The 21666-nt window shown below is 51.1% G+C and overlaps 1 protein-coding gene across 4 annotated transcripts in view; it reads right to left on the bottom strand.

Annotated features, from left to right (window-relative positions):
* The window catches only part of rols (zinc-RING finger and ankyrin repeat domain-containing protein rolling pebbles), a 300381-nt gene that overhangs the window by 250781 nt on the left and 27934 nt on the right, over window positions 1-21666 (bottom strand). For 2 of the 4 annotated variants that reach the window (XM_077669034.1, XM_077669037.1), the window contains exon 1: window positions 20049-20260. The exons of the other annotated variants lie outside the window; for them this stretch is intronic. The gene's annotated coding sequence lies outside the window, so the exon portion shown is untranslated. Of the gene's footprint in view, window positions 1-20048; window positions 20261-21666 lie in introns of those variants that run through there. 4 annotated transcript variants of the gene reach the window in all.

Here is a 21666-nt window from a genome sequence, read left to right as displayed (position 1 = left end):
GTTCTTCTGGGCGTCTGCTGCCTCACAAACTGACGCGCGGGGCTGTTTTCGGCAAGAAAGGAGAGAATACAAGACCGAAAAAATAAAAAAAGGCTGTGCATGCACCAGATGCCGTCTGTCTCTGCACGCCCTCATTTGTAGGCGGAGAGGGTGTGGAGGTCGTGTGCCTAAAGCTGCTCTCGCCATTGTTGTCTTGGCGTGCGCAGAAATCCCGAAGGGAGTTGAAAGAAAATATTACGTTGCGGCTGTCAATTCAATTTTTCTGCCATTTATTTTCGTGCTCTTGTTGGGCTATGCATCCTAGTTCAGCTTGCAGCACGTCTGACGCCAACGTTTTACCAAATTTCGGCTTTAAGCGATAATGATTTCACCCGCCGCGGTGGCTCAGTGGTTAGGGCGCTCGGCTACTGATCTGGAGCTTCCGTGTTCGAACCCGACCGCGGCGGCTGCGTTTTTATGGAGGCAAAACGCTAAGGCGCCCGTGTGCTGTGCGATGTCAGTGCACGTTAAAGATCTCCAGGTGGCCGAAATTATTCCGGAGCCCTCCACTACGGTACCTCTTTCTTCCTTTCTTCTTTCACTCCCTCCCTTATCCCTTCCCTTACGGCGCGGTTCAGGTGTCCAACGATATATGAGACAGATGCTGCGCCATTTCCTTCCCCAAAAACCAATTATTATTATTATTATTATTATTATTATTATTATTATTATTATTATTATTATTATTATTATTATTATTATTATTATCATCTCTGCCCCGTGCAGAAAGCATCAATGAGAAAATAAAGGGACAGGGACGCTACACAGGTAGTTCACACAGCATAAGAGGCTCGGTTGCGTTAGTACAAGACATGAGGTTCATTTGCAATTATTTAATTTGCGCTTGCGAATATAATATTTGGCCTTTGTCTGCTTGGCGTCCGAGACCAGTTGACGGCCCCGGACAATTAAATGTAGGTCTTTAGCTCCAAGTTGACAAAACAAGCCTATCACACAACGGCATATCTGTACCTCGCAGAATAGTGAAAGACGTTCCGGGTAAAGGATTACGAGGCTGCCTTGTGGCTATTGCTATATAATAGACCAAGACGACCAACAGCCAGCTGCTGGCAAGTTTCCTCGATCCAGTTGCTTTCGCGTAAGCATTCGCTAATCTTGTCTTCCCTATTCCTCCTGCGTTCAGCGTTTCCGCAACTTACCTACGCGCCTTTCACAGCAGCTAATTGGATTCTATATCTCACGGCTCGCGCACGTAACTCGAGCGCTGTGATCCGATTGGCATCGGGACCTCCTGCACGCTACCCCAAGTAATGAATGAGACAGCTTCTTGTTCGTTTGTTTGTTTTTCTGAGCTTTTATAGGTCACACTAAGGGCGGCACTGAATGGCAAGAAGGGAGACTGGCACACACACACACAAACGCGACGGTGCCGCCACCACCGGAACAAAGTGTCAACGGTTGGCCCCATAGGCGCGCCTTCGATTAATCAATCGCAAATAGAGAACAATACAAATATGAGATTCCGCTGCGACCTATCGAGAAAGAAAGAGATAGACATGAATGAATGTCGCAATAAAGTGACGGAAAACCGCGGGCTGCGAGGAACACGGTCCTTAATGGCCTCCTATCTCTCCTTCTACTCGAGGAGGTCGGGGAGGGCTGCGCCGCGCTCTACGCACGGGCCCCTAAAAACTCGAACAAGTCTCCTCTCGCTCTCTCGCTCGCTCCGTAAGGAGATAAGGGACATCGTATGAGCGAAACTTGTGCAAAGCCTGGCAAAGCAGCAGCAGTGTATACGGTGCCCTCAATCAAAACGCGCCTTCACGCCGGCGCGCGGCAGGGCGGAAGAAATTGGAACAGGGAGGCTGCGGCGCATTCGCCAAGAGGAGATCTGGCTCTGAATGAAACGGCCAGTGGCGTCGGCCGACCGAAGCGGACGAGATAGAGTCTGAATGAACCACGGCTCGCACAGACGCCACGCGGTTGCCCAACAGAAGCAGCCGCCGGCACGCGTGGTCCAGATGCAATCGTTAGCCGGAACCGGGGCGTTAACTAGGCTAGACGCTGAACGCATGAGACGTACGGTATAGTTAGCGGCTTGTATATGCATGAAACGGATTACGGAGGTACAGCGAGGGCGTGTAATGCATTCATTTGACGATTAATATTTCACTCGTTTCGGGAGCGAGGAAGGTCGAAGGAGTGGCGCCGCCAACCCAATGCGGGTGAGCTGACAGTTCTCCTGAAACTCCTGGTGTTTGCCCTCGAAAAATAATGAGACGAGGGAGAAATGAAAGGCGGCGAATTTTCAACGTACTTCCACTGTGTGGCATATACTAGATTGGAGGTTTTTTGTTCTATATGCTCCCATAATATACTTGAGTCCACGTGAGAGCGTACATGATATCACCTCGAATATGCAAGCCACGACGCAAAAGCCCACCATTGATCGAAAAAATATACGCCACGGATTTTATTTCTAAGGTGTTCGGGTGGTTTGTCTTGCTCTGTATGCCAGCGCGCCGATATTTTCAGGGTACACTCTAAACAAAATGGAGTCTTTACAAATAGTGCACGTTAGCGAATTGTTAGCGACGGCTGTTGGCTATATTTGCTTCTAAAGACAACATTCTCCAGTTTCTGGGGAACCATATAACGCCGGAGATAATTCGTTGCTGGACAGTTCCGTTCGCGCAGCCACCCTCGCTGACGGCTCTTCAATACTCCAAAAGTTACGGCTCATGACAGAGCGCGGAGTCTGCATTAACCGTCCTCCAGCGTTTAGCAAATAAGACGTCACGGGCTGCGGCTCTCGGTGAAGCCGCGGAGGACACATTCCTGGCCTACTTTCTCCCAGTAAACCGACACACTCTTACTCTCTCTCCCTCTCCCTCAAACTCGTCGATCGGCCCTACCGGACAGCAGTGTGCTCACTTTTTCCAGCTCACACACATCTCACTCCACCAGCGTCGAGCAGTGGATATAAACAAGCACCACAAACACACAGACACTGCAGCGCGAACAACGAGGGGCAGGTTGTCAGCGCGGGTTTCGCGAACTCAGCGGCGGACCTCGTTAGCAGCACCTGAGGACGCAAACTGCGCCCAGCGCCGCTCGGTCGCTGTTCCCGTATACCTCTCGATGCGGCCGCAACGATCGCGATCGGAGAGAGGGGCGGGCGCGGCCGCTCCCTGCGGCGGACTCGTCACTAAATAGTTACAACCTTGAGATGTCCGGACAATGGGCGAACCCAGCGCTGCTGCTGCTCTTGTTACCGCTGCTCTCGCGAGGCAGGCAGCGGCGTTCCCCTCGTTGAACGCGACCGGCTGTTCAATCGCAGAGGGCGAGCACGCAACCACCGGACAGGGAAGGACCGGCCTCACGCACGCAACTCGCGCTGACCTTGCACGCGAGTAAGGGGGGAAGGGGGAGCCGTTATCCGCGTTCCTCTTTCTTCTTAGCTTCCCGTACATTGCGCACGGTGACTTGGCGATGTAGAAGTAGGTGGAGGCTGAGGGTCGGCTCGAAGCGGATGACAGGAGCGTGCGCGCAGAGGAGTTTCGCATAGTAGTTTCTTCCGCGGAGGCCCGATCGATGTTCGCTTGACCCGGACGCGTGTTTGCGGAAGGAACGGTGTCAGGAGGGGGCGGGATGCTGTGCCGCGAAGCCGAGGAATGTGGCACATTGTGGAACGGCCTGGAGGAGGGTGGTCGCCGTGACGGGAAAACAGAGAGACGGATGGCTCTTGGGAGAAGACGGGTGGTAGGTCTTGGGAAAGCACGCGTTGCGTAGAGTCCGCGTGAAGGCCTGCGGTGTTCGAGGGTATATGCTTTTTTTGCTCCCTTCGCAGTCTCACGTCGTTGGAACCACAAAGGATGGGCCGGCCTAATAGTGGGGATACGAAAGAAAGCCTCAATGTTTATGCAATGAGCGACGAGTCATTTGTACACCGCGCGTTGCCTGCTGCCTCGTGACGAGATAACACTCGAGTGACCAAACAGCCCCGGATAGTCCCCACACAGGTCACCAAAAACGATGCAGCTGTCTCACGACAAAAGAGCCTTCTCTCTCTACATTAAGCTTGATGTTTTGCTTTCTGGTGACCGCATGCTGGTCACCATGATATGAGAACATTATGTAGGTGGACTCAAGCGTGAGCCCGATCCTAATAGGTCATGGAGTGCGGAATTTACTGCGCTGCACTATCTTTTCCGGTTTCTTCTCTCTCTCTCTCTCCCCCCCCCCCCCCCCCCGATCCCTGTATATAATAACTATGTGTACGGGAAATGCGGCTCTAGGGCAGGGTCTGAAAGCCTGTACCGCTTCTACCCAGGGCTCGCAGTCACCTCAGACTTGAGCGACAACGCATGTCGTATAACAAAGAAAAAAAAATAGAAATTGTCTCTTGTCATGGTTTACTGTCCTCTGCGTACAGAACTGGTACATAACGAGGGAATGAAGTGGCTTATAACTAGCGCTGCCAGAGCATGTTTTCCAACATGCATACGTGCGCATGTAAGTGGAGTTCATGGAAATTTATTTCCTCCTACAGGCCCATAGCAAAAAGAAAAAAGAAAGAATGCTTGGGATAATTAAGAGAAACAAATTTAACGGCGACATTTCCGCGTTCTCAAATGCTAACCTTTTAACAGGACGGCAAGGAGAGTGTTGATTTCATTCGACTACTGAGTGCCTCTCGGTCAATGCTTTTCAAAGCAGCGTATTAGAAGCAAACTCGGGTGGAACCGATCGAGACGCGGCCCGTCGGGACTCGTGCAGCGAGCGGCAAGCCCAACACCGTCTGCCACATGGCAGCGTGCATGAAAAAGAAGGCGCGAGGAAGCGCAGCTCTTCTGCCTCCGGTGTCAGCGCACTCTGTGACGCGGCGGCAGCTGCGGCCCTGACACCGTGCGCGCGCGAGCGCTGCCGGGGGCCGACGGCCGGCGAGCAGCCAAAGACCCGCGCGGCAGGCAAGCCGCGCAGCTGCTGCTATTGCGGAGACGGCGCGGCGTCATCAGAGGCCACGCGCTCTTCTGCCGCCGCCGCCGACGAAACAGCAGCAACGCGGTGTCACCCGCCGCGCCAAATTGAGACGCCTAAACAATGGCACGGGCGGCGATCTGTGCTAGCGAGCCGCGGCGGCTCAACGGCTGAAAGGCGTTCTGCGGCCCGTTCTACAACATGCATGGTCTCGTGGCTGGCCCCCCAGTACAGCGTGAAGATGTTAGCGCGTTAAGGAACACCATCTGTCGTTGGGATCAAATGAATAGACCCGCTTAACAATCCTTTCTCGTCCATGTGTTTGCTTAAGAACCGAAGCAGAGCTGATTCATCGGGATCGCCCCTGTCTGGCTCCACGGCACGAAACGGAGAGACACACAATGGCTTGCGAATCCAGCACAGCTGTTCGGAGGAAGGCATTTTTCTGGAGGGAACTGCAGAGGTCTCGACTTTCACCGTGAATAAAAGCTGTATGACGCGGTTCCTGCGTCCGCGCACTGTGAAAGTGTTATCGTTCCTTGTGACGCTATAAACATCGCCTGTGGCTTGTAGAGAGATGCAAGCAAGCAACTTGTGTTGGCGGATGGCCACTCACTTCTTTGGTCCCTTTGCTCTGGCGTCCTGATACGAGGATAGCACTTAATAACGAATTCAAAAATTGCACCGCCATGTAAACTTCCTTTCCCATATAGAAAATTTATGTCACCTTAGCTATTTATTATTACAAGCATATTGTTTAGGAAGTGAACTCGAAAAATCACCGGGTCACCTAGCTCCGTCATGTGATGGCAGTGCCATAGCGTTCGAAGCTGTTGATGCCTTTGCCGGTAGTGGCAGGTGGGGCTTGTGAGACACAGGTTGCTCTTCCCGAGCAATGCTCTTCCTACGCTCTTCCCATACACCACGTCCCACCCCACCACCACCTGTCACGGTTGGTAGGTGGCAGGTACCACATGGTCAGGTACCACATGGCCAGTTTCGGGTTGGCAGTGACGTCACTGATGACGTCAATGCGTATCAATCAATCAGGCTTTTTCCTCTGGTGAGGGTTCTATACTATTGCATAAAAGAAGTATATAATTGAAGATCTCCTCTCGTCTGCTCATGCACGCCTGGTTGGGAAACATGCTTCGGCAACGTGCGGTCTCACCAGGGATATTGTCGTTCAGACATTTCGCTCTCGGCTTCGTCCGCAAGAAAGGCGAGGGCAGTAAATCGAGACGAGAGATTGTGCCCGTGGAGTCAATGTCGCAATGCGCTTCTTGATCAATTCCGAGCCGAAAAAATGCTCGCTCCGCGGCTGATCGAGAGGCCACGAGGCAACTCCCGTGAGTTCGGGGGCCTCCCTATACAGGGCGGTGTATATATAGTGCGACGAGCGCAGGGCACGTCGCGGTCACCATAGCGACGCTAATCCCGCTCGCCGGCCTCTTTCGTCCACCGAAACGGCGAACAGACCGCGGGAGGACGGCCGCTAACGGCCCATAAGGCCAACTGCATGCCGACGGCCAATGGTTCGGAACATCGCGGACCGTAAGGTAATCTCGGCGGCACAGAGGTATGTGTCGCTGTGTAGCGCACTTCCGCGTGCTCCTCTAAATCTGCGGCTGTTCTCCTAAGCTTTCCTAATTCGTTCGTTGAACCCCACACTAGAGCGACCGGGAAAATTCGGTCGGTCCGTGTTCACATGTGCTCCCGTGTACGTAATTCTAGAGGTCTTTAATTAATCCGAAGACGAATATGAGGGAACTCCATAGCTTCTTTGCAGCTTAATTTATTTATTTGTTTGTTTATTTATTCATTTGATACTTACACCTGCCTCTTGGCAGACCAGGCAGAAGTGAGTACGTGAAGAAAATCAAGCAGCGTGCACTATAAATCAAAATAAAACAGAAAAATGCGAGTGACAGGCAGCATTGCATTTTTGTTGTGCGTAAAGCTTTTTTTTTTTACTGTTTTGAAACCTAAGCAGAGTGTATGCAATAGTTCCTTTGCCGCTTAATTTATTTATTTGTTTATTCATTCATGTTATGCTGACAACTGCCTCTTGTCAGACCAGGCAGGAGTGAGTACATGAAGAAAATCAAGCAGCACGCGCTACAAAACAAAACAAGAAAAATGTGAGTGACAGGTAGCGCGGTGCTTTTGTTGCGTGTAACGTTTTCCTTTTTCTGTTTTGAAGCATAAGCACAGTGCCTGCAATCAGCAAAGTCTAAGGTCTTTAGGCCACCTCTGAAACGAGCAATTCGCTTCTTTTTTCTTTTGTCTTTGTGTGTGGCCAGTGTTACGTCGCAGTATAACCTCACCTAACCAAGCCAACAATAAAGTGTGTCTACTTAGCCTTGGTTGTCCGGGTCGTAATCACATTACGACCTGCAGGCCGTAATACGATTACCAGAGGCAAGCCACTCTACTGGTGGCTCGGCTAGAGTACAATAAACGCCACCACAGCCCAAGGACAAAAAGCCGGCACTTCGAACACGTACAGCTGTACCTACGATAAGTGCTTTAAGAGCACTAACGGCTACCCTTGCTGTAGTATCCGCTCACCCCTTTCCCCCGTGTGGGGTAGCAAACCGATTAGTCTTCCGGTTAACCTCCTCGCCTTTCCTCTTCTTCTTCCTCCTCCTAGCTTCAAAGATACGTTTTAAGTGTCTTCGTGGTGATCTGGGCTTTATATTTTGCTCCTGGCTTCTTCTCCAGTTTTATAAAATGCACTGCTTCTGCCGTCCGGTTATATATGTCGTTATCAAGATTATCAAGTACGTTTTCTTTTTTTAAATATCGAGTTAGGATTGCTGTGGAGAGCACAATCGGGATTGTAATAATTTACGCCCTCAGAGTTCGAAGTAGTAACGAAAGCCTCTCAGTCCCTCGCTGTCGCGCCAGCCGAATCGGCGGCTACGTAAAGAATCCGAAGAAGCCGCTGCTTCGGGCGTTTTGTTATAGAATTCGATCGCCGTTTTGTCGCCAAGCAACACGTATGTTTTCTTCAGGACGTTTCGAAACCTCGGGTCACGTACCGCGGACGTGAGCGCGCTGCTCAGCGCCCAGCGGGGCGTCTCGCAATGAGGAAAAAAAAAAAAAAACAAGGAGCGCCGTAGGAGAGCATCACCCTTCTTAACTTCTTTTTTTTTTTTTCGGGCCATCGCTCGGAACAGAATTGCTACCAGCTCTGCAACTGTTTCCAAACGCAGCCCGCACGGAAAGAAACTCGAGTTCATTCATCACGGAAACGGCTGTCGCGCTCGGAGGTCATCGAGCTCAACACCTCCACCCGCGTGAGACAAAAATAAGTCGCAAAGGTGCAGCAAGCATCGCTCGGTACTAACAAGATTTCCTTCGTTTGGCCTCTCTCTTAAAAAAAAAAGGTAACAAAAAACACCAAAAGCTTCCGGTTAGCAAACCCAACATCCGAAGATTGGAACGTCGCGATTTACAACGAACTGACTTTTATAGCCCATGGACATCAACGGTATTCAAACTATAGTCGTAATTCGAATTTCGCATCTTTCGAGCATATTTTAGGCCTCGCTCCATGTTCGAACCGTCGAAAGCCGAGTCACTTAGAATCCGGAAAGAAATCGGGGCCCGAAGAATAACCCTAAATGCTTCACTCTTGAATGGCGATCAACGTTAAAGCGGGAGCCGCGCGAGTTGGGACGCATACGTCCCAACGTGCGTGTATATATATATATATATATATATATATATATATATATATATATATATATATATATATATATATATATATATATATATATATATATATATATATATATATATATATATATATATATATATATATACGCGCACGTTTCTGCAGCCACGAGAGAAAAACGATACGGCCTCCATTTTCATTAAGACACAGCACACGTGGAGAGAGAGAGAGATTATCTACAGAATACTGAGCGGATGCGTGAGAGGCAATAATCGAGGAAAAAAACTAAACCCAAAAGGAAGAAAAAAAACAATAAAGGAGGAGACGAAGAATAACGAGCTCCGTCGCCCTCTGAGCGGGTAATTACTGCGAAAGCACGATGCCCTCGGAGTGCCGGGACGGCTGCAGATATAGACGAGAACGTGGAAGAGACGTCGCGCTTGCCCGAACGAGATGACGGACGAGGAGGGAACGGAGTCGGATTATCGCCGCAGGAGGAACGGGGGGCCACTCGCGGCGGCTGCAGGTCAGTGCCGCCCCAGCAAAGAGCGTAATCCCGTTTGCCAGCCGTGGCGTGTACCGTACCAGGCCTGCCCGCGCGATGGAGACGGTGGCTGCAAGCGCACGAGATCCGCTGCTCTCGCCACTGGTAATCCGAAGAAAATGAAAGGGGAAAATTGAGGAAGAGAAGGATAAGAGGAGAAGGTCGATAACGTGAGACACCAAGCGTAGCCCCCGCCAGAGGTTAAGAAGAAAAAGAGTTCGCGGGGAAGCAGGCGTAGCGATAGAAACTATATTAAAGAGAACGAACGTAGGGGACCTGCGCTTCACTCGCTCACTATACACCGCTGTCCAAGAAGAAAGGTAGGCGGACAGCTCGATCGTTGCACACGCCGAGTGAACCGCCTCCAGCCTGCGCACGGGATTCGAACCGACGCGTGGTGCCAGCGAGAGCGTGCGCGCCCCGGCTCATTAATTATTCAACGTGAGAAAAAGAAACGCGAATCAAAAGGCGGTCAATGGGTGCGGGGACACACGCAGGCAGCTCCTATAAAGCGTACGCTACAGGCGACGCAGAGACACGGTCGGACGGGCACAGACACACGCGCTTGACAGTGCCGGCACTAGTGCGAACGTCGCTGTAGCGGGAGAGAGAGACAGTTACCGGGGTCCGTGGAAGAACGGGGAAATGCAGGGCCCCCGTACGTACCTCTGGGAGCGCGAGCAACGAATTACCTGTCAGCCCGAGCGGAGACGCAGATTAAAAGCGCGCGCAGTGAGTAGGTGCTGCTGCCGAGTGCGCGGTGGCGGCGGCAGTTAATAAGCCGAAGCCAAAGCCGCCTTTTCTGCGCCCTCACGGAGGCGGCGATGGCGAGAGACCCATTGCGAGGCCCCTCGGGAGTGTCAATGGAATAAGCCGCGGGTGGAGGTGCCTCACGGCGACGCCTCCTCCTGGCAGGGTCACTTGGCGAATCACCACCGCCTAGTGGAGGTGCAGGAAACTGCGCGCTTCAGGTGACAACGCCGCCACGACCTCGTTGCCGAAACCGAGCAAAACATTGCGACGGGTGGAGAATACTCGCTTCGCGCACGTACGAACAAAGAAACGAGATATCAGGTAGGCTCGAGCGAGGACGCGCAAACGAAACGCAGTTTACGCTGCGTCAACTGTCTTTTTGTTTGGTTTCATTTTATGTCCAAGGCATCTGTATCCGCTGGCTTGTCGTCTTCTTCTAGCAAAAAGTGGCACAAATTGAAGGCCCATCTAAGCTGGCGGTGTTAAGTTTCTGGGAAATGAATTCATGCTTTTTTAAAGACTGCGTTCGCGTATGTGTGTTTTGGTAGTTTACGTTGCTGGCTGAAATCAATAACCCGCCTTGGAAGCATATAGTGCCCCACGCTGACAGCTGAAATTTGAGCGGCACTGCTTCAGGCTCGTGCCTTCTCACAGAGTGAGTTTAGCCCATCTGCTGTGCTTAACATTCCTGCCCCATCGGGTGGCGATGATTTTAACAAGCGGACCTTCAGGAAACGCACAGTCACGAGAACGGAGCGATGTTTATTCGCAACATGCGTCGCTGTGCGCGGCCGTACAGAAACAGAAGCTAGGAACAGCCAAGTGCAAAAACGAAAGAGCGAATAAATCACGAATAAATGCTTTGCGGCGGTATTGCTGTATAATACTCGAGCCTCTCTAACAAAAGCTAACGGGAGGGGAACTGACCGAATACTACTGAGCAAGCTGAGTGCCCATCAGGAGAGCCATACAGCGCACCGAACGCACCTAAATCCCAACGCATCGCACATCGGGAACAATACAGGAAAAAAAAAATCCGAGAACAGCTCTGAACGTGTATATAGTGCTTTCTCGACCGGATGGACACGCAACAGCCTCAGAATGGTGATGACTGTCTGCGGAGGATAGGAATGTAAGAGAGCAAAAAAGGACACGGCCCGAGAGTCGACTCGCGATGAGGGGAACAGCGAAAGGCACTCAGTGGAGGAAGAAGCATTTCCCCCGATTGGTCAGCACTGCACATCGTCGGACGTCCAAGAACTATATAGTAGCGCTGCCTTTCTCTCCGGCGTTGCCGCAGCGTAAAAGGGTCCCGAAGTGCAGCCTGGGCGCCTATTTGTGCTGGGGCTCCTGTACTCGGACGAAACAGTGTGTTGTAACGGTGGTGTCTTCACTGAGAAACCGGGTTCAACGTCAATTTATTATTGTTTTTCGGAAGATGCTGCCTCTCTACCCCTGTGGTGCTTCGAAGGCTAAAACAATACAAGTTCTGAACCACTGGCTGGCTTACTACTGAGTATCTCGATCCGTTAACGCTGCAGAAGCACACGCACGAACCACATGGAAAGTGTAATAGCGATTCCTGAATGATCACTAGAACTAGCGTCATAGCGTACTTCTTTTCCTCCTTGTACCCGCAAAGCAGCGATCTTTCATGGCGAGTTACCGCATATACACCGCACTATAGAAGGCAAGAGGCACAATTCTTCCCCTTTTACCCTTCCACAACGCCCTCAGCTTCAAGCGGCTGCGGTTTTCAAGCAGTTCTTATCCCTGAAAATGGATCACGGCTTCTGGCCTTTTCAAACACGATCGCGGTCTTGCTTTCGAGACGAAAGCAGTCGAGCGCTTCTCACAGCTGGTCTCCCGCGCAGTCACGCCATTAAAACGTTTGCTTAACGACGCGACGTGCACTTCAGCACTGAGAACGTTTGGACACGTACGTGTTTGCGTTCGCACCCGACTTTCTGCTTTTCTCTGTACCTTTCTTTAAACCCCCGTTGACTGCACTCAACACGCTCTCAACGCGACACACTCAAGAACAACGCCTTTTTCTGGCGCTGACACAGAGATACGGCCAGCATAGAAAAAGAAGTAACAAGACAAAAAGGCAATTTAGGAAACGCGACGCAAGACACATTCTTCCTCCTCGAACGCCTCAGATAACGCGAAATCCATTTAGCGCCACCGGGACAATGGCCTCCCTTCCCAGCACCGCGCCGTCCCGATCAAAGGTCGAGCAGTGTCTGGGAGAACGCGGCGGTTCCAGCGAGCGAGCGACCATGCAGCTAGCGCCGCCGGCGATCCCCGACGCGCTAACTGCGCACGAAGGTCGACACGCGTCGTAGACCACGGGAAGCGGGCCGCGTCGACACCGACCGAAACAATTGACCCGTCCCGCGGAACGCGCGCGAGATTAGCGCTGGCCGCGCCCCCGTGGAGAGAGCTGGAAGAAATAATTTAGACAAAAACACCGGAAATAAGGCTGTGCCAGCGGTGCAGCTCGCGAACCAGAAGGGGAGGTTGGGGGCAGCACATATGAAAGCCGCATAGTAAGCCTGGGATGCGAGGAAGCGCAGATGCGGAGCAGCTTTGTCCCGGATTTTCATGTTCAAAGCGCGAACACAACTTGATGTACTTTGTAATTAGCACGACGCCTCGACTAAACCGTCGAAAGAGTTGATTGAATTTCCAACAAGTTAATTAAGCCATCTCCTGGGTGCGCGCGTTTATTCTATCTCTTCAATCCCCCCTCTTTTTATTTTTATTTTCCCTTTCAGCCGCCAGAGCAGCGAACGATACTGTAGTGTACACAGCTGTTGGAAAACAGAAAAGGGCTCGACACACGCTGTGTTGCCTCAAATAGCACAGCGCAAAAAAAAATCACGTCAGGGCGCAGACTAGACGACAGCGACGATTAACGAACACGTGGCTCTCGCAGCAGTTTAACACACGTGCAACTTCGAGTCAGGGCCGCCGCCTAGCGCGCCAGGCAAACTGCCAACAAGAAACAAGCGAAAAACAATAAGTAAATTAAGGCCAACACACACAGGCGAAACACACAGACACGCAAGCAGATAAATATCACCAAAGAGGAAGCGGCGCTGGGGTGACGGAGGGAGGGAGGGAAGCGCGATAGTTACTGGTCATTAGCCAGGTCCCCCCCTCTCTCTCCGCTGTTGCTTTGTATTCAGTTGTTTAGCTTTGTCTTTCTTCTTTTCCGGGCAACAGGAACGTCGCGGTCTGCAAAGCTCGAATCCGGTACGCGACTCGCATACGGGCGCGGCGGGAAACTGAACTCGGCCGCCGACAGTTTATTGTGGGGGCCGCGCCTTATCGCAATTGAATAACAACAACGCGCCGGCCGTGTCCGTCTCCTTCCCTCCCTCACCTCTCTCTCAGCCCGTGTGCTCTTCCCAGCGCGAGCGGCTTCCTCGCTCAGGTTGGTTGCATCAGCGGCTCGTTTGGGACCGATGAGCGTGACGAAAGGCTCGTCCGAGGCGAACGGCATTGGCTGCCATTCAACAGGCGCCGCCGCCATGGGCAGCCGGAGCGTAACACGGGATGCTGCTGTCTCGTTCATTATATCTTTTTTTTTTGCTTATTACGGGCGCATTTAGTGACACGGATCAAGGGGTGAGGGGGAAAAGCTGTTTTTGCGCCGTAGGACACGTTGTTGTACAGCGGTCGGCGTGACTTCGTGCGAGGGGAAAGTGCGCCGCTGATTATAGGGTGAGGCGACGGAATGCTCAGACCCGCGTGGTGGCGCGGATGCGTTCTTCGCGCTAGATCGAAGTGTGCTGGCAAATTCTGCGTATGGATTGCGCGTCTTCCATGACGTACAGCGATCAGCGGCGGTGAATCACGTGGCGTCAAGGTTGAGCATGGGCACGATAGACCGGACGAATAAGCTCTGACGAGTAAGACTTGAAACCCAAGAGCAGAAGCAGAGGGAAAAAGAAACTGGAATAAAATGAACGTTACCTGTTGTAGTAACGCTTCCGTTGTTTGCATGTACTGTGGAGAAAGCAGCAACAGCACCAAGCTCCTCAACGCCGTCCAAGACACGAGCAAAACTAAACTATAGGCTCGGCAAGAAACAACGCAACAGACAACATGTGCGAGGGGAGTAACGCTCTCGTTATCAAACAAACGAGCCGAAATATATGCGCGCAGACGCACCCCCGATGCACACAGGCAGCTGCCCAGCCAGAGTCTACGGTCCGGAGCTGTCAACGACCTGGAGCGCTGCGCTTCGCGGCGAAGCGGGAGCGGCTGCGGTTTTATGTTAAATCAACACGGGCTCCATCTTACGCGGAAGGAAACACAATCTCGAAGAAGGCATATATAAGCGAGGAAGCGAAGAAAGAAGCTACGGCAGCCATCAGATGGGACGGGGGGCTCCTTTGGAAGGGGAGCCGAGGAGGTTGCACAGCGACCCCTCACATCCGGGCACCCTTTTCCTCCACCCCGCCGGAGGAGCGGCACCCCTTTGGTTCCTCGAGCCAGAGAAGCGAGCGAAGCGTCTTCCGCTGGGATGCGCAACGCTGAGACCACAAGAATCGCTTTGTGTAAAGGGAGAGACAGAAGCCGAGGAATTCCCTTTGTTTTTTTTTTTTTGTCCGTGCTTTTTTTTTTTTGGGGGGGGGGGGGGGGGTGCATGTTCTGACGAAGTGGACAGAGAGAAGCTGTTTGCCCGCTACTGGGGAATGAACAAAACTATCTTGGTTCAAGGGGGAGAAATGGGTACAATGTTCACAAATCAATGGCCCGCGGTGCAGCACCGCAAATTCAGATATTGTGCCACTGAGAATGGCCTTCTACGATTCCTCATTGTTCATTTATTCGGTATTCAGTTGGCAATCAACGGCCGGATACCGTCTAGTTGATGACGCAGTTGATGCTTAAAGTCACTGCGCAAATCCAGGACACACGGCGGACGTGGACACAGGGATCCGGCGAATTACGAACACCGAAGCACAAATGTACACATCCCAGAGCAAAAATCACCGGAGGCCACGTTGTACGACGCGGAGGCCGATTATGACGAGATGTCGCGGTGCCAAGAAGATTCAGCCTCGAGGAGGAAGACCTTAATCAGGCACTGATTGCCTGGTAATTTGGTGGACTGTTTCAAGATGATGCAACACACATCTCTGCCCCCGGCACTGTGTAGAGCACCCATCACGGATGGGCCTCCCTCTTCCCTCCCCTCCGCACTTCATTCGAACACATTTGTCCCCACCTTCCAATTAGTTCTGATGAACGTCGAGCGGAGAAGGATGTCAAAGTTTGAAACAAGAAAGGAACGAAAGAATCCGCGAGAGGGCTGCAGCAACTGACTACGCGGTGTCGCTTGTAGACGCACTCAACAGCTCTGAGCGGAACTGTTTTTTTTTTTTGAAACTACTACATTAACACAGGTGCATGCAGCCATGGAAAAGTGCATCCGAAGAAACCTTGCACAAGAGGAGGAATGACCTTCGCTTTTTGTTCACACCCCCAGCCCCTTCGCACGGGCCCTACGGTCAGCGACATTCCCTACGTTCACCGTTGTGGTAGAGGGGATTTAGTGGGTACTGATCCCAACGGCTGACAAAGAGCTTGTGCCAAGAACTTTGGTGAAGCTCGGTAGACGTTTCGAGGGTCCCAGAGTTTGACGAGTCACAAAGTTGAGTTGGAGGTGCGGTCACCTAGGCGATAGCTTCCAGATGTGAGTGGTTGGTTCGTGAGGACACGAGAGGGCCGCACTTGTGGAAGCCGCCACTTCGCGCTCGTAGCTTACGCTTCGCTGTAAGGTGTTGCGAGATGGAGTCAAAGGAGAGAATTGGCTTCTAGAGCAATGGAAGGTACGAGTATATATTGACGCAGTTTAGACTTAGGAAAGGTGACATTCATACGAAGATTTCAACGCATAAGACCTTTGGAAGGAGAGCATTCCAAGCTTCGCGCATTCGCACGCGATAATGCATTCATTCGTATTACTGGGCTTCCTAAAACGAAGTGAGTCTAGCCGCTATTTGCTCTTTTTTTGTAGAGCACAGCTGTTGCCAACTTGCCATAGACCGAGAGACACAAGCTAAGTCGGCCGCACTCGATAAAGAAGCTTCGCCGACGACAACTAAATATATACTCGATAAAGAAGAATTCCACGCTGTAAAATGTAAAAACTTTCACAGAGAGACATTTTTCCCCGCGACTGCTTTTTGGCCGTGGTTTGGACAAAATATCGTCTGGCGACCCGACCCGGCGATACGGTATAGCAACGACAGCAAGTGCGCTCTGGCGATAGCGAGAACAATGTGACAGGCGTGATGATTTTCTCAGGCGCAATATCTATCCAGTCGTAAATGGAAAGCGGTCCTCCGAACGAAGCTCCGTTTTTGTATTGTTTCACTGGCGCCGGTTTCCTTTTTTCGCTCAATTTAGCCGCGTGATGAGAAAGGGGCCTGCAGGGCAGCGATTTCACGCCTCTTTTCCCAGGTCCTGTGCCTCTCACAACCGCATCAATAGGAGCCGGGCTTCGTATAAGAACTTCGTCATTCACCTGCTTCTTTGGCAATACGCCTGACCTTGAAAGTCCGAAAAAGAGAGTTACCGTGGAACCGACTGCCTTGATATTCAAGTTACTCGAGATCAATTTTGACAGGACGGTCTATTTTAGGCGGTGTTTATATATTTTTATTTTCAAAAATAAGCTGCGTCAAGCGCGGACGGCCTCGTGCAACGTTTTTAGAGTTTTGGCTAAAGGTATGGACCAGTGATCTTGAAGCGGCAGAAAGACAACCTGACCCGCCGCGGTGGCTCAGTGGTTAGGGCGCTCGACTACTGATCCGGAGTTCCCGGGTTCGAACCCGACCGCGGCGGCTGCTTTTTTATGGAGGAAAAACGCTAAAGGCGCCCGTGTGCTGTGCGATGTCAGAGCACGTTAAAGATCCCCAGGTGGTCGAAATTATTCCGGAGCCCTCCACTACGGCACCTCTCTTCCTTTCTTCTTTCACTCCCTCCTTTACCCTTCCCTTACGGCGCGGTTCAGGTGTCCAACGATATATGAGACAGATACTGCGCCATTTCCTTTCCCCCCCCCCCCAAAACCAATTATTATTATTATTAAAGACAACCTGATATCAGGAACGGATTCCAACCTACCAAGAATACCGAATTAAAAAAAAAAAGGAAGTAATTCACCCGATTGAATGACGACGGCTCGTGCTTGTTTCAAAGGCGAATCGAAGTACTGGTTGGAACTGGATTCGGCGGCAGCTTTTTCGTGTTTTCCAATTTTCTCTCGCGTTTTTCGGTCTCTCAATATTTCGGCCTGCAGTACCCGCTGCTTCATCGTAGTTTAACGCGACCTTCGTCAACGTACTGTCTAGAAAACATCTTTTGAAGTCCCGTTGTATCAGTCATCGGAATCAGCGATTTCTGGGGTGAAGTTTAGCACGCAAACAATCAGAGGCTGCTGGAAATGCGGTGGTCCTCGAAAAAGTACTCGTTTGGCCTTCAGATGCACCGCAAGGCCGCATCGACCTTTGAATTTATTGTGTGAAAATTTTAGTCCGCAGAATATGTTTTGCCATTTTGCAATGTTACTTGCAAGCTGAGCATCACTGACCTCTCTACTGCCCGAAAACACCCTAACAAAATCGAAAATCGCGAGAAATAGCTTACGCGTCCAAGGTCGTGGCTAGCTACACGGAAAATAGTGAACGCCATAGTTATGAACAATCAAAACCCGCTGATAGCAACGATCGGTTAACCGCACTAACGTATAATATGACACCATACCTGCCACTCCCTTCAAATAAAAAAAAAGGAATGCTGCAAGGCAGGCGTAGGCAGTACATGAACGCGTGGTAAAAGAAGAGCGAGCCGCAACACCGAAAAAGAAACTCGACGGCTAGGAATGATTTACACCACCAAAAAATGAGTAATAAAGCGCAGAAATGACGATATTATACGTGAAGAGAAGACGAGTCAGACGGAAATACACTCCGGCAAATTACCCAACAAGGAAAGCGGCGTCCAACAGTAATAACCCGGTGTCACCGCTTAGGGGGGGGGGGGGGGGTGGTGGGGGGGGGCGAAGTCTACCACCGGAGCATCGCTTTCGGCAACGAGGCAGGCAGGGTGTAGCGAACGAACCGGCGGAAGCGGCGCAGTCGCAAAACGGAGAACCAGACGCCGCCGAACACACAAGGGGGCGGAAGGGCCCCCGCAAAGCCATGTTTGAGCGACTGGCCCGAGGCACCGGCATGCAGTGCGGATTATACAATACGCAGCAGCAGGAGGCGGCAACGAGCTCTCGGAGCCGCTGCGCTTCGCAGATGTCTGCCTGGCCGGCCGGATTCGAGCGCTCCATCCATCATGCTCATCCAGCGCCGACAAATGCGACGTTCAGGAGACAGCGGCGATGCCCGCGTGAATGCTGGATGAATGCGCGGACCTGTCACCTCAATGGACTCCATCCTCCAGCCGCGTGCAGTCTCAGCGGCGACCAGTAGACGTGGGAACCTACCCATCTGAGTGGGCGCGTTTGAAGCTTCGAAGGGTGGCAATGCCGCCCCCCCGTTGACGTCTGCTCCTGTCCCACACTAATGGTGACCTGGGGTGAGGTCGAAGGGGAACGTAATTGATCTGAAATTTGAAATGGTCATTTCACCGGAGAAAAGATCAAGCGCAATTGCGCGTATTCCCTCTGTGGACTCCGCGCAGAGAAGCGCTGATTCAGCAGTGAGAAATTACACGACTATGTATGTAATAGGTCGTGTGTGCCAGCGATGAAACGAGTCTAAAAGAATAAAAAAAAATGTAGACCGTGCGGGGCCTAAAATCGACGGGGCATTAAAAGAAACTATAAAAAAAACTGCGGATGCTGTAGTTAAACCTTCTTCCTATGCGATCTCGCTGAGCGGATTTCTTGTTTTAAGCTTTACTTTAGCCCATGCCAACAATTGCAGTAAGCTCTTAAGGTGGCGGTTCATGGAAGTGTCAGCACAAGCACTCAAGGCCGAGGAATAACAACCGCTCAAACAGCGGGAAGCTGATGACGCGGAGTCGTGATCCGGAATCAACGGTGCCATCTGTACGGTATTCGGACGTCATCACGCTTTACAACGCTGCTGCATTACACAACGTTCATATCAGTCAAAAAAAGGAAAAGACAAGGAACGCGAACTGACGTTTACATTCAGAAATATTGAAGTCAAAACCCCTCACGTTCTTGCGCCACGGCGCGAGTCACGAAACAAAACAATGCCTCGACGACACATCTACCAAATAGGCGCCAGAAGAAGTTTCCGCGGAAAGATAGAACTCTATACGCATCTTCGATTAGCTTTGAAGCCAATATTTCTGACCTAACGACAATGAAGCCAACATGGATATATATATATATATATATATATATATATATATATATATATATATATATATATATATATATATATATATATATATATATATATCCATATAAACGAACTCATGAAACTGCGCTGTCAGCATGAAACTACTAAAAAATAAAAAAATGAACAAAAAACAAAATCTGTAACCAATGCCCTCCCCCGCCGCGGTGGCTCAGTGGTTAGGGCGCTCGACTACTGACCCGGAGTTCCCGGGTTCGAACCCGACCGCGGCGGCTGCGTTTTTATGGAGGAAAAACGCTAAGGCGCCTGCGTGCTGTGCGATGTCAGTGCACGTTAAAGATCCCCAGGTGGTTGAAATTATTCCGGAGCCCTCCACTACGGCGCCTATTTCTTCCTTTCTTCTTTCACTCCCTCCCTTATCCCTCCCATACGGCGCGGTTCAGGTGTCCAACGATATATGAGACAGATACTGCGCCATTTCCTTTCCCCAAAAACCAATTATTATTATTATTAACCAATGCCCATGATAAAAACCGCCAGTCTCAAACACGCCGAACAGAAAACATCTGAACGACACGAGTGAGAACGCTTCAACGTCGCTGCGCGAGCAACTTTCAGCCGAAGACAACTATGAAAACGCGCGAAAGATGTACTACGGGCAGGCCTTCACTCGCGCACAGCGGCAGTAGCACACGAAATCACGACACACTTCAGAGACACTCACCTTCCTGCCTCCGTCGGTCATGTCAGGTATCCAGAGTAGTAATCCAAGGGTCCGAACAGGCACGCCACATGCGCCGACGAAGCAGGCGGGCACAGCGTGGCTTGGCACGCGGGGCAAGGGACGCGTCCTCCTTCACTCCTCGCCGAGCCGAGCGCACAGCAGCAGAGCGGCACACGGATACATCCACCGCGCGATACGACCACCGGCCGAATGAGTGGATCGTTGCGAGCGCCGCCGCGGGAGGCCGCCACTGCGCCCGACCGTGGGCGATGCGCCGCAGACGCCTACTCGCGGCGGCCAACTCCGTGGTGACGTCGAGTTTACGTGAAACGACACGTCACTGCCGTGGCGCCCATTTCGTAGTGCATTTGTGCGGTACGTGGTGTGCGCAACGACGGCCGCTTGTTTTTAGGGGGAATATCTTTCACCGCTTCTAATCATGATAAATGATCAAGTCATAGCTGCGACAATGATAACGCAAGAAAATCGCAAACCTGCGAGGCACCTCTCTGCTGTTTTTTTTTTGTTTACGCAATGACGGCCGCTTGTTTTTAGGGGAAAAATTATGCGATCACTGTGACGCCCCCATCGGAGGAATGCGTAAGCACTGACGCCTCCTCGCCCCTCTTTGCCTAAATTAATAAAGTTCCATCATTGCCCATTTTGAGTTTTCAAAATTGGCGGGCGCCGCGCTCGGTTTTCAAATTTGGCGTCACGCTTCGCTCCGACCACACTTCCGGTTTTTCAAATTTGGCGCCACGTTATAGCTCCGCCCACTTCCGGTGTTTTCAAATTTTCACTTTTGCTCCGGCCCCGCCCACTTGTTGGACATTTTTGACTCTAATTAATTACCACACATGCACCTCATGATTTTCCTTGCGAGATTTTTTGATGCTCTATCTAATGCAACCATTCATTTCCCTGTAACTAAATTCGTTCGTACGTTATCGTGATGACTAGCTCGTGATGACATGAAACATAGCCATACGATGCTTGCGCATTAATATCTGTCACGCTTCTCCTCATGATAAATGGTCAAATCACCGCTGCGACAACGATAATGCAAGCAAGAAAACTGCAGACCTGCCAAGCACCTCTCTGTTGTCTTTTTTTTAAGATTTAAATTCCTAACATCGCTGAAAACTGGAAAGGCATTAACTGACAGCTTGCCTATCAATCTTCAGCAGAAGTCGTTCCATGATTTTATTGTACTTCATGTCTCTGCGGAAAGAAAACTTCCTGCAGTAGAGTTTGTTTCTTTATTAATCAATTTCAAAAATCACAGCGTATACTATTTTCGTGCACTTTATTGCCAAAATTACGCCTTGCAGTGATACGGAGTGGACGTTTGCGCATAACATGTCCACCTACACAGAACCCTATCGCGGAATTCCGAAAGCAGGCTTTCCCACAAATCTCAGTTGTCCTAAACATGATGGCCGAATGCTGTTCGAGCATTCACAACGCGCGGGCACGCTACGCGGTTTGTCCGTAATGTTCACAATATGTGTTATATAATTTCAGTCTATCTCCAGGCATTTTCAGCAAACAGGTTTTGCAACTATACTGACGAGAGCTCCTCCATGTTAGTTGTCAACTGTGACATGTAAGCAAGCCC

The sequence above is a fragment of the Amblyomma americanum genome, chromosome 6, assembly GCF_052857255.1.
Source record: "Amblyomma americanum isolate KBUSLIRL-KWMA chromosome 6, ASM5285725v1, whole genome shotgun sequence".
Taxonomy (NCBI): Eukaryota; Metazoa; Arthropoda; class Arachnida; order Ixodida; family Ixodidae; genus Amblyomma; species Amblyomma americanum.
The sequence above is the reverse complement of the archived record's forward strand: the minus strand, read 5'-3'. Positions and strand labels throughout refer to the sequence as shown.